Source organism: Pinus tabuliformis, chromosome X (genome assembly GCF_031772625.1).
Source record: "Pinus tabuliformis cultivar Carrire ecotype Pingquan chromosome X, CPIR1, whole genome shotgun sequence".
NCBI classification, from domain to species: Eukaryota; Viridiplantae; Streptophyta; class Pinopsida; order Pinales; family Pinaceae; genus Pinus; species Pinus tabuliformis.
In genome coordinates this window covers 1,054,317,287-1,054,332,075 of record NC_142308.1, presented here as the reverse complement: position 1 = coordinate 1,054,332,075, position 14,789 = coordinate 1,054,317,287, and the positions used below count along the sequence as shown (strand labels likewise).

The 14,789-nt window shown below is 33.7% G+C and overlaps 1 pseudogene; it reads right to left on the bottom strand.

The window, feature by feature from the left end:
- The window catches only part of LOC149143440 (F-box/kelch-repeat protein At5g60570 pseudogene), a 61,738-nt pseudogene extending 51,864 nt beyond the window's left edge, over nucleotides 1-9,874 (bottom strand).
- Between the last annotated feature and the right edge of the window lie 4,915 nt (nucleotides 9,875-14,789).

The window sequence follows — 14,789 nt, the reverse complement described above, 5'->3', positions numbered from 1 at the left end:
TCTATTTCCTTTGCATTTGGCTCAATCCATGTAGCTTTTATAGATTTGCTTCTCTATCTTGATCCCACTTGCTTGATATAGTCCAACTTGATCTCTTTGACAAAATATAACCACTTCGCCCACTTCCGCTTGATTCTTTCAAAATTGGCATATATATTCTTCTTCCACGACTTCGACAAATCCCAAGGTAACTAATTTTTCTCCTTCTCTTGCCAGTTTCTCCTTTTTGGTTCCACTTTCTAGCATTTTTTTCCTTTTCCTTTTTTACTCCTGCTGATTATTTCCACTTATCTTTTCCAACAAAATTGATCAAAAATTGTCCAAAATTGAAGGACCCAACAAGCTTCATGATAAAATATATTTTCCCCCTAATCTAACTTGAACTTAATAAAAGAAATGATGTGGAGCCACTAGGCTTTGACTAGACCAACTGTTTCCATTATAATGATTTCATTATTTTAATAATGATCCCTCCAAACTCAGTGCACTAGATCAAAACAATAATACATTCCATTATATGGACGTGCCCAACTATCAAACATGAGCCAAATCAACACCACTAACACAATGATCTCTTCATAAATCCATTCATACATATATAGAGGCCAAAATGAATGAGACTAGGTCAAGAGTTAATAGGATCAACTAATGAGGACATAATCAACTCAATCACAACCAAAACCTTGGGAAAATGAAGTGGTATAAACGGAGGTATTTCCTTTTCACCCCCTACATGCAGTGTTGCAAGCATGTAACTACAAACTCAAATAAAATTTCCTATGCATGTCATGAAAAGGCCACGACTGTAAGTTAGGGTAGCTCTATGATAGGGGCAAGCCGATGGTAGTGCTTGTACACATTGAGAACTTAACTATCACTACTCAGATATGTTAATTTCTTCACCACAACGTTATTACACACCTATACAACATCCTTACACACTTATTCAATAGGCTAAGTACCAACAATTCATAAAGACCACGATCCACCACGAAGCTGACATCAATGCCAACATGCCAACCTGTCATAATACCAACATTCTATTGAGCACCATCCACCTCATAGTAAAAAGTTGATTTCTATAATGATTGAGGGAGGAAAGATATTAGCATAAACTTTTAAAGTGAGTAAACTACCAAGTAAATCTAAAACATTTTCATATCATGTTGCTTCCCTAACACCCAATTATTGATTTCTATAATGATTGAGGAAGGGCTTAGCATAAACTTTGCAAGTGAGTAATCTACCAAGAAAATCTAAAAAATTCTCATATCATCGTGCTTCTCTAACACTCAGTTGCATATGCAATGCATACGTACATACATACACACATACATATGTATATGTTTATGTATGTATATCTTTACGTATAAAAAAAAAAGGAAAGTTGGAGGCATTGTGTATAGTGTAGAAGGTACAAGCAAATTCATCAAGACTATGGTCACTCGCGCCATAAAGTGATTCCAGGTAAAGAGCGATGGGGAATACACATAGGTAACCATCTTACTCACCTAAACTGAAATCCCTATGTTGCACCTTCAATCAATCATCGGTGGATTAAAGCTATGGAAAAAATTAACTTCATGAATTGGCTCAGAAAGTTTGATTTCCTTTTACCTAATGTTTGTGCTTAGTGAAAATATCTTTTCAGTTTAAGAACACATGGTGGTACCCATAAAAAAGAAATATATCTTTATAGTCATTGAGCTTACCTTTAACATTAGGTGTGAATAACTCTTTTAAGAATTATTAAACAAAGATAACTACCTTGGTCAATGTGTCACCGTTTGTTGAGCCCATAACAACTATTAATTTTTAGTTGAAAGTAAAGCCCCCTTCCCTAATTAAATTTTGAAATTATTTTGTTTTCTTGTCATTTGTCTTATATTTCTTAATTTGAATTGGTGATTCTATGTTTAGACAACTTATCTTTGTCAGTTATTATTCTTATTAAGTTTTGAGTTCTTTTATGAATAATTCTTTTGCTCTATCTTTTATGGAATATTGACTCGATGATATGATGTTTTTTGGCATGAAACCATGAAAGGGGTATTTGTGTTATTATGTCATGTTCAGAATAAGATTAATAAATCATTAAACAAATATTTTATGAAAATCAAAATGTATTTGTTTTAGTTTAATGAACATGAATTTAGAGACTAGATTGTTGTGTGATGAAAGCTACTTGTCTTCTCGCATGGTTTTGCCATTTAATTTGATTTTTCTTTCTACTCGTTCAACATTGTTTACACTAACTTGAATTTATTAAAATGGTTTCATACCTTTATTTTTCTTAAAAATTAGATTATCTTAATGATTTAACATTTTTACCCAGATTTAGTTTTCCATACATAATTGAGTTAACTCAACATTTTGGTGAGACAAAGTAATTCAACTAAATATTGAGGATAATTAATGTTAGGAGCAAAATTCATTTCTTGAAAGGATAAAGAGTGAAAATGAGTAGATAGATTTATGTTAAATAATGCATCATCTTTATGAGCCTCAAAACTTTGTTTTAAAAATTGTATTTTTTTTGTAATTTATTTTCTTCGGCAGATTAAAAATAATTTCATTACGGTTTACTCATGCAAATCAATCATGTCTCAAACGAATATATATAAAAGTATGAAAACGAGTTCAATTTTTATAATGTGCAAAGCATTGTTTTTCACGAAAGCTTGGTATTTCATTAAAAAAAATTACACAATTCTGTTCTTTGACGAAACACAATCCTCGTTGGTTTTCAAAATTCATGAATTCTTATTGATCTTTTCCCTACTTTGTTTTGGCTCGCACTTGAGACTTAGTGCCTTGACGTAAGCCTGCATTTGTGAGAATTTTCAAAATATAGTGATAACAACATGATTTTTGTTATGATAGTTTGATGGTCCTCCACTACGATTTTATTGTTATAATATGTAGCAATATGCCTATTTTATTAGAATATAGTTTTAATGCTTGAACGTACATTCAAGCAAATGTCATGATGAAAGAATTAATTAACTATAATGGTTTCCACATGTTTTTTTTTAATTGGCTTTTGGAAAGAGTAGGCCTAAGGAATTCATTAACTAAAATGGTTTCCAATTTATTTTTTTATAAGAAGAAATTTCCGGATCTCCCATCACCACACTCACACCAGGCTAATGTTCTCGTACATATAAGCTACTTTTTATTTTGAATAAAACTAATTAGTTCACGGTCCATCTGCAATAGCCAACCAATCATGATAAAGAATTGATAAGAATTCAATAGAAGTATAGTTTCACATCAAAAGTTCAAAGATCTTTGGTTACATCCATAAAACAAAACTTAAATAAACCAATCGTTTCAATTTGTTGAGTTTCTCTGTTTACTTATCTCCTTATTTACCATGTATAAATTAATAAATTTATTTATTTTTTGTTTGACTACACAATGTCCCGTTGATAAAGAAGCTATCAAGTTTATAAAAAAATAACTATGGAATGATGCCACAATGCCAAATCATAATCCCTTAGAAGCTCGACATGAGGAAAAGGTGCCACAATGCCAAATCATTATCCCTTAGAAGCTCAACATGAGGAAAAGGTTTGATAAGATGGCTTAAGATACCATTACGACATCAAGCGAAGGATAGTTTATAATAGGTTGATAGTTCACCAAGGAGGATACAATCAATTGTTCGAGATAGGGGATAAACTTGGAAATCGTGGGATGTAACTACCTCATTGGAAGAACGTCAACCACTAATTTGAGAGAGGAATTCGATGTTTTAGTTTCCACATAAGTAGATCATGGGCATTGGGTGCCAAGTCTACAAGATTGCATGAAAGAGGGAACACAATAATCTATTTCCATAAGGTTTAGATTGCCAATGATCACGGGGTTAGGTTTTCATCAAAATGCTTACCATGGATACACAAAGATTGTAGTTGTAATTTAACCATGTGGAAGCCAAATAGTAAAAGGATTATATTGCTAATATGGTGTCACAAAATCAAGAAGAGGTGAACCAAATCATAATGGAGGATGTTATGCTTAATCAATTGTAGAAAAGGTAGTGCCACATGATCATAGATGAGAAAAGGGATATGTTATCTAGATCTCATTAGTACGTCACGAAATCAATTTTTGAAAGTTCCAAGAATTACAGTGAAAGAGGTGTCATGAGAATACTGTATAGAGGGTACAAGACCATTAGATGGAAGAGACCATCATTGTTGGAAACAATACGTAACTAGATCATAGAATTTCTTCATGGAGATCAAAAAGGTAGTCTATGTTTTCGCTAAGGAATTGTTCCATGAGATCAAAAAGAGAAGAGTGGGTTCCCCAAATTGTTGAATGGAAGAAGGTTTGGTTTTGGACATGGAGGAGATGAATAGTTGTAGACTTCGAGGAAAGAAAAGGAACTTGTTTAGGGGGCTTAGGAACGAGGTTTCTGGAAGGGATTGCATAGTGGATGTACAATGTGGAAGGACCACATTATCATGTTTTGTTTGGAAATGATAGTGAGGATTGCAACATATAAGGGATAGTTTGCAGTACCACATTATGGGGTCTTAAAAACTATAAATTGCAATAGGGGAATAGAGTTATGGGGAACTGGAAATTCCAAAATTTGGACTTATGCATTTATGTCATGAATAAATAAAGAATTGAAGACCTAGGGAAGGAGGGGTGCATGAGGAAAGGATATGATACTACTATTGAGTTGACTAAAAAATGTTGTGTTTTCTTTGGCTTGAGAATATATATCTGAATTATGCAATTAGAGAAACAATTTAAATTTAATTATCAATTCAATTTTTGTGTTAATATTGTTCTTTCGTTACTCTATAAATGTTTATGGTTTTTTCGGTAGCATTTAAATTATTTTCATTGTTTGAATTTCAATATCTTATATATATCAATTGGTTACATTTAGATGTGGATATGTTTGACGTTATATTCTATAATTCATGTCATTCATTCATATTTCATAATTACTGGGAATTATGGATTTCTCCTTTCCTTAGTTATTTATTGTTTAGTTTTGCATCTAAGATTTTAAGTTCACTACTCTTAGCTGAGATAGGGTAAATAATATAGTCAATTTTATTTATGTATATTGATTAGGAACATTACTTGAAAAAGAATAAGAAATAGTTGATATCTTAAATGAATAAGCCTCCTATCTAGAATAAAATTTTGTTAGCAGCTACATGAGCCCACATACTGGAGTAAATCACTAAATCAAATGAGAGAAAGTCTAATTAGGAGTTTCTATTGGGTAGTTTTCCCTTTCCTCGTAAAGGAATTTTTCCAACTATCAACACATCTACATCCAATACAAATCCACTCCCAATTTGATCTATGAGCTCATTGGGGAAAAGGAACAAAGATACAAGAATTTAGCTCAATCATCAACCCAAGCAATTTCCTCTCATGGATAAGTAAATATACTCACTATAGAGCATTCTAAGAATCTCATCTAGCTGTAAAACGCTCATGGCATTGTATTTCAATGTCTTATACAACCAAGGAATATATCCTTGTTAGGTTAAACTTAATTCAGAGAAAGATTCAAAGTTATTAGGTCAACATTGGTGGTTTTGATCACATGGTATTGGTGACCCATTATATTGATCCTATGGATTACATGTAATGGAGCTTTTAAAATTCTTGGGGATACTCCATTCAAAGGACACTAGAGGTAAGCGGTGATGGCCCTTGTCTTGGCTAAGTTTGGTCAAGGGAGTAATAGATCTATTGATATGTTATAGTTATAGTTATAGTTATAGTTATAGTTATTATATGTTATGTTTGATTTATGTTTGCGTGTTATATGTTATAGTTATTATTTTCTCTCACTTTCTTCCTAAAAATTGGTATCAAAACATGGGTTAACCTGAACCCTTTTATGAGAGTGGTATGATGCTCAACACCAGGTAAGAATGATACATGTGGAGATAAAACTCTCACTAGAAATGCCATAGATCATTGTAAGGAAATAAGTAGTTCGATGTGAGATTGGTGAAGTCTCTTGGACCTAAGTGTTTAATGACAAATCGTTCATTTTTCAACAATGTGCAATACAATCAAGTTTGGGGATTTCATGGGGATATTTCACTAAGGTTTACCATGTGAAATGGACATGGGTGAGAGTATTTGCAAGAGTTGGAAATGTTTGTGACCAAGGGTTTGAGTGGGCCAAGGAGAGAATCAGTCTTAGATGAAGGTAAGAAGAGGGAAACATTTGTTAATATTGAGATAGAAACAATGAAAAAAAATATTAAATGAGTTGTATTTAAATGGGTATATGACTATAAGATATGAAAAGGCATGTGTACTCTTGGTAAATTACCACTAAAGCATAGGGGTAAACCTAGATGATAAAGGGAGCATGTAGGATTCTTGGATACCTTGTTTATAGAATTTGAGAGGGGTAGGGCTTGGAGGTGAGTGGTGGAGCTTCACTTTCCAACTTCGTTGGATTTGGTCAAGCGAAACCCTAATTCAAGTTTAAAGGGGGGGATGTCAGGTTAAACTTGACTTAGTCATGGAGTCATTTTGATGTGATAATTAATGGGTTTACCATCAATGGTTTACAGGCCCAAGGTTTCAATAACCTATGGTTTTTCCCATGGTATTTGATGTAATATAGCATATCTAATGACTTTATGACTCCATAGTAAGATGCCTTTTGGAAAAGACTAATAGATCTATTAGGAGTTGGTTTTCTTTGTATAGGGTTTTTAGGATAATCATGGTTTTTGTTACAATGAATTTTATTATTGTTGGTAATTAATTATTTTCTCTTGTACTTTTATTCTTGCAATTGGTATCAAAGCCTAATAAACCTTGAATCTTGAGTGAGAGTAGCTCGGGTATTCCTCTCATGATGGCTTAACTACTTTGTTCCAAAGGATATGAAGAAAGGTTTCATATAGACACTCTGGAAACATGGCTTGATAATTGATCTAATATTGAGATTGTGGATATGTCAAAAATGGATTTGGGAAATAAGGCTTCGATGCTTTGATTTAATGGATATGTTAGGTGTCAGGTTAGACTTCTTCTCTAGGTGTATATTTACTAAGAAGTGAGCAGCACTAGGTTTACTCAAGGCATAATGTATTCAAAATGAAATGGAGAGACTTAATGGTGATCTAAGGGATGTGGTCAAGCAATAATGAGCATAGAAAGTTTTAGGGGTGAATCTTAGCCCATGGGAAAAATTTAAGGCGTTTCATATTTTGGAGGGGCGAATTTTTTTAATTACACCCCTTTTCAACAGTTAGCCCAAAAAAATTTAAAAATTAAATAATTATTATATTCTAGCCCATCAAAAATAGGGTGGATAAACATTCCAAGCTCTATTCGCCCAGTTTGAAGGTAGAATTTTCTCCAGATCGCCTCGATTTCCAGGTATGGGACTGGTTAGGGGCTATTTTTCCCTTTTTGTTTCTAGAAAAATGAGGCTAGGTTGAATTCACCCTAGATTTTAGGGCCCAGGGGTATGCAGTTTGATTCGCATACGATTTCTGGTTGAATTCACGCTGCATTTCAGGCGCTTTCACTATGGAGTTTGAATCTTAATTTGCGAGTAAGATATGAGCTTGACAGTTTGTTTTCAAGGTTGTGAGTATAGGGTGGGGTGAAAGTGGTCTCTAATGGGTTAAATTTTAATGGCCTAGGTCCATGATCTCAGGCTTCACATTGCATATTTCCCTGAGAATAATTAGATAGAAAGATCAATGGACAGATCCCGTAACCACATCATCATGAAAAATAGATGGAAGATCATCAGGAGAATTAGTTTGGCTCGGGAAACGACCATCTAAATTTTAAAGAATAAACTATGCATATAATGCCTCCAATGTTCTGTTGGATTCTTGTATGCACATAGAAGCTCAATGTTTGAAAAGGATTTTTTTTCATTAAATACACTCTGGTCCAAACATTTTTCTAATTAGTGCAAGGGTTTGGAAATAGTTTCAGGTAAATATCACCATTTTCTCTTTGCAATTTTGGTCAACTTTGTTGAGTTTTCTGTTGTTTAAAGCTATAATTAATTTTTGGTTTCGAGGTGCTCCATCTTTGCCCTTGAAGACGAACTTGGACGTTTAAATTTGTTTTTTGGTGAGTCGATAAGGTATTAGGTGTTAAATTTGATAATCAGCATGGTTGAAATAAATATTTCTAATTTGGGAACTCTATATGTATGTCAATCAATGAATCTTGGAATGAAACGTTAATACCTTAGAAACCAATTGATGTATGAGACATTCTCTATACAGTTATTATGTGAATCCTCTATGATACGTTTTTTTAAATGATAATGTCCCTTAGTAGGTGAAAGTATACTAAATGAATTATTATTTTGGATATTACGAATCTGGACACTTTGGAGTATCTATTAGGGTTTTAAGCATTTTAACCTTCTAAATATTTTGTACTTTAACACTATTGAGGGTTTTATATTGTTAATCGATGCAGGATAATTCTAAATTTTTTATAAAAAAGGGTTAGTTTATAGATTTCATGTTGGTCCTAAAGGTTTTGAGGTTCAATACATGTAGATTGACTTATCAAATATTGTTTTACCATCATATATTCTACTGGTAATAAATTTGTCTTGTCTTAGTGAAATTGCAGGCTTTGTTTTCCAATAGAAAAACTTGACTTCGTATTAACCATGAATAATAGGTGTTCTAGAAGTACAAGCTGCATTATGTTCCTCTCTCTGTCATAAAATCTAAGGGCTCAATCTGTCTAAACTTACATCACAAGATGCAGTAAAGTACACCAAAAGCTTGGAGATGTCTGATGTTTCAATGCATGGTTGCCTCAGTTAAACCTTTAGCTATTTATTTTTAGTCTTCACATTGATTCTTTGGTGTCAAACAACCCTTGATTCCAACACAAATATGCTACAGTAGATCAACTTCTTTGTTTTATGTTGGGAAGAAACAAAATGGAGAATATAGTTCCCTTCTCAGACATCTGAATATTAAAGCATTAGATGTTGCTTAGCCTTTTGGTAATGAATCCAAGGAAAGTGAATACTTTGAAACTAAAAATAATTTCAAGATTGGTATAGTTGTATTTGGTAATTATGGGAAATTTCTTGCAAAAACTATGGCTAAGCAAGGTCATATAGTATTGGCTCATTCTATAACATATCATGTGGACAAGTCTAATCTTTGAAAAATACAGAACAACAATAGACTGACGAGACCAAGAATAATTACCAAATAAACAACTCATTACTACACGATTGTAAATAAACACTCCAGCATGTCGCTTGACTACAAGGACTTTCCAATCTATTGGCCTCCCAACATCAGAGGTAGGCCTCCATGAATTCACTACAATGCATTCACCTTCAGGTCCTCTCTGCCCACCAATTACTATAATCTCATTACCATAGGCCCTGAATTTTAGACCCCAACCATTATTTGAATCTACCCTCAATGGAAACCTACCGAAAACACCCCATGTGTTATTCTCCTTGTTATATTTCTTCATTTCTAGAATACTCAACTACATATAGTTGATTATTAACTAAAACAACTAATAGGGGAGCATGAGTCACTCTGTTCCCTCCAGGAAACATGTCACGTATCCTTCTCCAAGTCCTTGTTTGAATATTAAACTCTTCTCCACATGTCAAGGAAACTATGGGGCTTGACATGCCTCCTATGACATAAAACTTCCCGTCCATGAAAAAACCTTAACAGAGTTTCCATGGAGAATGAATGTCAGGTAGAGTTTCCCAAGTTCCTTGCTTGGAATTGTAAAGCTCAGTAGACTTGAGCACAGTGCCATTATGATCACTTCTTACCACAAGTATGGCTATCTCTATGTAGCTTCTTGAACCAAATAAACAACAAGGGTTATCCATCCCTTTACAGATTCAGATCTAATTACGTAGGATTCACATATGTAATTGATGCGTTTAATTTTTTTAGTGATTATAGAGCTATTATGCCTATGGATTTATAGAAGCATATATCTCCATTAAATTTAAATACCAAACTATCTTAGAAAAGGAACAAGGGTATAATATTTTATGATCTTAGCTTAGTTTATGTTATTGTCAAAAAAATGAGATTTTATGAATTAGCTTAGTTTATGTAGTGGATTGTGGTTAAAGGAAATCATTCTAGGCAATTTTTTCCCTCAAATTACTAAAACATTTATGCCATTCTGGTATGTTATTTGACAAACATAAAAAACTCAAGCAGATGAGATATACCCTTAGAAAATCATAAACCAATAGTTTTATGACACTTTTACAAATCTCGGGGTGACATCAGGCTCAAGAGCAAGGTGTCCAGCCCATAAATGCTTAGATTTGATACTTAGTGAGTTTAAAACAATTCAAAAGCCAAAAAATGTAGTGTTATGTGAATTTCAAGCATCAATAGAAAGGAATCTACAAATTTCATATATGAGCAGCAATCATACTAAGGAAGTCGTTGGGAAAAGTTATTAGAAAATTTTATGTTGTCTATGTTCTCTTCTGCCATGTTCTTTTTATCTACACATGTTGTTGGAATTGATATGCTTCGCCCCATTAGCTGTAGCACTGGTGCAGAGGGAAAAAATATTTCTTCCTAGATGTCTAATTGGCTTGGGAATTTACATGTGGCAACAAAGCTGAGTTACTTTGTCCATTGAAATAAATTATTACTTTTCCCATTGTTAAAATTTGTAGTATGGTTACATAACCAAAGTTGTGCTATATTTTTGAAAACAAAACATTCATTTTAAAGTATTGTTTCCATCCACTTATTTAACAGAAGTTACCTCTTGTCCCACAGAGTCCATATTATCCACATTTCTATTGGAAAGCTCACCAACATAAGCATCCTTCTGAACAAGGAATTCTTGCAAGTGATTTTTATTTAAGTTTCTCTGACGTTTTTGCACTTTTGGGATTGACATACTTATCCTTCTATCACTATATGGAAAAGATCTATGAGATGAATCCAGATGATCATAAACAAAATTGTACCCATCCTCTTCTTCTATATTTATTTCAGTTTGGTTCTGATTCAATGTGCATATTTCTACATTGCAAACCTTTTTGTTGCATAAAGAAAATTTCACATTTTTTTTGTTTAGTGTTTTTGTTTTCTTTGGTTCCTTTTTTAAGTTTTGTATGGGATTAGATCCCAAAAACTAAGGGGATTGGATGCATTTGTGTCCATTTTGAAGATAAATATCAAGATCAGATCTTTGATATCTATTTAGATGCGTACTAGTGGGTGTTGGCCTATATGATCTTAAGACTTTTGTAGAACTAGAGCCCTTTACAACCTTTGTACTCTAAAAATCAAGAGGAACAATAAAATATATCCATAGATTTCTATTGTAACCACTTGTACATGGTAATCCCTTCTCTTTTTCTTCAAGGAATGGTGTACCCTAGAAGAGAGATTTTGTTCTCAAAAGAGAGGATTCCATAAAAGCATTATTGCCTTTGCCAGGGACTGTCCAAGAAGGGGTAGAAATTCCAGAGAGCCCATTTGATACAAGATGCACAGAAGGCATGAACTTTGGAACATGAGGTATAGTTTTAACTGAACTTATGATTTTTTCATGCATATGTGTGCTACCTTCAATGGGTTCTGAACCTCTAAACATTATTTTAGTGCCACTAAATGTTCCATTTTGATACATCTCCATTAACCCAGATGAGGCACAGGTTGCTGGATGAAACCAACTAACATGCTTTTGTGAAGAGACCTGGGGTAAATTAGAGAAATTTATGTTGTCTTTGTTCTCTGCTTCCATGTTATTTATATTTGTACGTGTCACTGGCATTGATATGCTTTGTCCCATTAGTTGCAACACTAGTGCAAAGGGAAAATAATATTTCTTCCCAAATGTTTGTCTGAATTGGGCATTCACCTTCGGCAACAAAGCTGAGTTACTTTGTCCATTGAAATAAACTATTACTTTGTCCATTGTTCACAACTGAAGTAGTATGGTTACCTAACCAAAGTTGTGCTATATTTTTTAAAACAAAACATTTATTTTAAAGTATTTTTTCCATCCACTTCTTTAACATAAGTTACCTCATGTCCCACATAGTCCAGATTCTATTTAATCATATTTTGAATTGTACTCATATATGCTTGTGAATCCATGCACTAGGTAACCCACTTCTAAGAGTAGTTGGAACATTGGATAATAAGTGGAGTTTTAGTCTGGAACCATGTCCAGAGTTGAACAATAATTGTTCATGATTGTGTATTTCTATGAGTTACTATTATGCTGAGGAACAAACATTATCTAGTGAAGTCTTGCTAAATATTCTTCGTGTCTTATTCTTCACACTCACATATGAAATATAATGGTCATAGATGAGATCATGAATATGCAAAGATTCAAGGAAATAGAAAAAAATGCTAGTGTACATGGAATGCATTGGATAATATATACATTGAAGACAAACTATAGATGAAAATCTTATTCTAGCCTACTGTTATCACTCAGAATTTTCTCAAGGTTAAATAAAGAAATTTCCGAGGTAACCACAAGCCAATCTTTTAGGCTTAGGATCTAGCCAAATTAAGTCCAGAGAGGGCTCTCTCTTTATAATTTAACTTTGTTTTTTGATGGGATTTAGGCTAGTTCTTAGTGCTCATGGGATTTTGATTTTGAAATTGAAGTTGGGTGGTGGAACTCTAGAAACAGATGGATAGAGTTAACTTCTTTAAACCATTGGGCTATGGAGTCAAGAAAAGGATGGCACAACTGGATCAGATTATCAAATGGAACTTCACAGGGCAGGCTAGCAAAACAGAAGGCAAATCTTTAAGAGCTGATAGATGGAATGATTCTAACCAAGGTGAAGGGCACTTAAGAATCCGTGGACCTAGGTCAGAAGGAGGAACAAATATTGATCATTAAAAAAGGGCAATTAAGAATCCTTTGTTACATAGACCAGAAGGAAAACTACGGAAGCTAAGGAGCAATTAAGAATTCCCTAGCTAAGATAGTTTAGCAAAAAACATTAAGAATGTAAACAGTTAAGACAGAGTGCAGTAAAGCAAATTCTGAAATATTATTCCTTGTTTACCATTCAGATTTCATAGAAATACATATGATTATTAAGAAACATAAGGAAAAACAATAATACACATGAGAGAAAATACTTATTTGATTTCCATTTTGCACAAGAATCCTGTGAAATTTGAGCTTTATTCCATGATCCAGCAAAGCCAGTCCAGCCTTAGATACAATAGCCTTTTAGATATGAGAAAGTAGTCTATAGAAATGTTTTTGAATCCACCCTAAATACTTCAAAGTATGAAGTATTTATACAAAAAATATTACAAAATATCTTATAACAATTTGAGAATTAATCTAGGGAAATAAAAACATCTTCAACATGAAGATAGAGATAGATGGCACACTGAATCTTGTTGTCCCTTTTATTGTGATTGTGCTGGTTTTTTGTAGTTCAAATTTGGATCTTTCAGTTGACTGATATTTGTGAGCTAGAATCACCTTTTGTCTTCAACCTACTGATACTCTTTACCTGCTACTCTTTGACCCTGTTTTACCTTTTCATCTGGCTGCTATCAGATTTACTGTGGTAACTTTATAGTAAATCTGTCAATTTTACCCACCATTCATCTTCAGGTAACTTTACTTTAAGCATCTTTCTGTAGACCTCATCTGCTTCAGTGTATTTGGAAAAATTTGGCTTATTGACAAACAGGTTCTTTACCTCATGCTCTAGGAAGAACAGATTTTCCAAATTATCATACAATACCTTTCTTGTGGGAAATGCTTTAACTCCTGAAGTGCTTGCTTGGTCTTTGGCCAACTTGTGTAATCTATCAACATAGTCTTGTTGGGTCATAAGCTTGTCATTGATGACCAAAGGACTGGGAAGGCCTTTTTCCCTCAAAATTCCAAACTTCACCATGAATCTGTCAATATCTGTTTGCATGCTTTGGCATCTTTTTTCTAAATTGAGCATAAGGTTCCTTTTAGTCAGAACCTTTTTTATTTCTATGATGGTTTTGGTTCTGTCCTCTATGCCAAGTTCATCTAGTTGATACCTGTTCTTGCTGTTCAAGAAAGTGATAAGTTGGTTGGCCTCTTCAGGCTGGTCTCCCAGGTCTTCCTTTGTCTTTTGAATTGCTTCGGTGGCCACTTTCACCAGTTCTGTTTGCTCAAAAATTACTTGAATTGATGGCCAAACATCATTGACAGAGTCAATGATGTTGGCCCAGAGCATTTCCTTTATTTTTCCTAGTGGTTGTTGCAATGTCAAGTCTTTTTCAAGGAATTTTATCCTCTCACCCATCCTCAGGTTCTTCTGTGCTTCTTATTTTTGTTGTATTTGTGCTAGCTTACAGTTTGTTTCCAAGCTTGACACTTTTTCCTTAAGTTTTTTAAGCTCTGTAGCCTGGATGGTCATTTCCTCCATGGCTTTCACTAATTCTGTTGTCTTGTCTGTAGATGTACCTGCACTTGTAGACTCAACTGTGATTGGCATGGCTATAATAGGTGGAGCTGTTGGTGCTAAGGAAGTTGCCAATGTTGAAGGAACTGCTGTAGAGACTGTAGGAATAACAGTCTATGGAGTGGTAGCCAACTCACTCTGTTTAGACTGAATCAATTTGCCCATCTCCTTTTCTATTTCTTTTAATTGATCATTTAGCTTAAGGAACAAGTCCATAAGCTCTTCCTGGTTCCTTCTAACTTTCTAATACTTCTACAATTTGTGGATGATGCAGATGTGGAATTTTGAGCTGCTTTTTCAAGGCAACAATATCATCATTTTTCTTTTT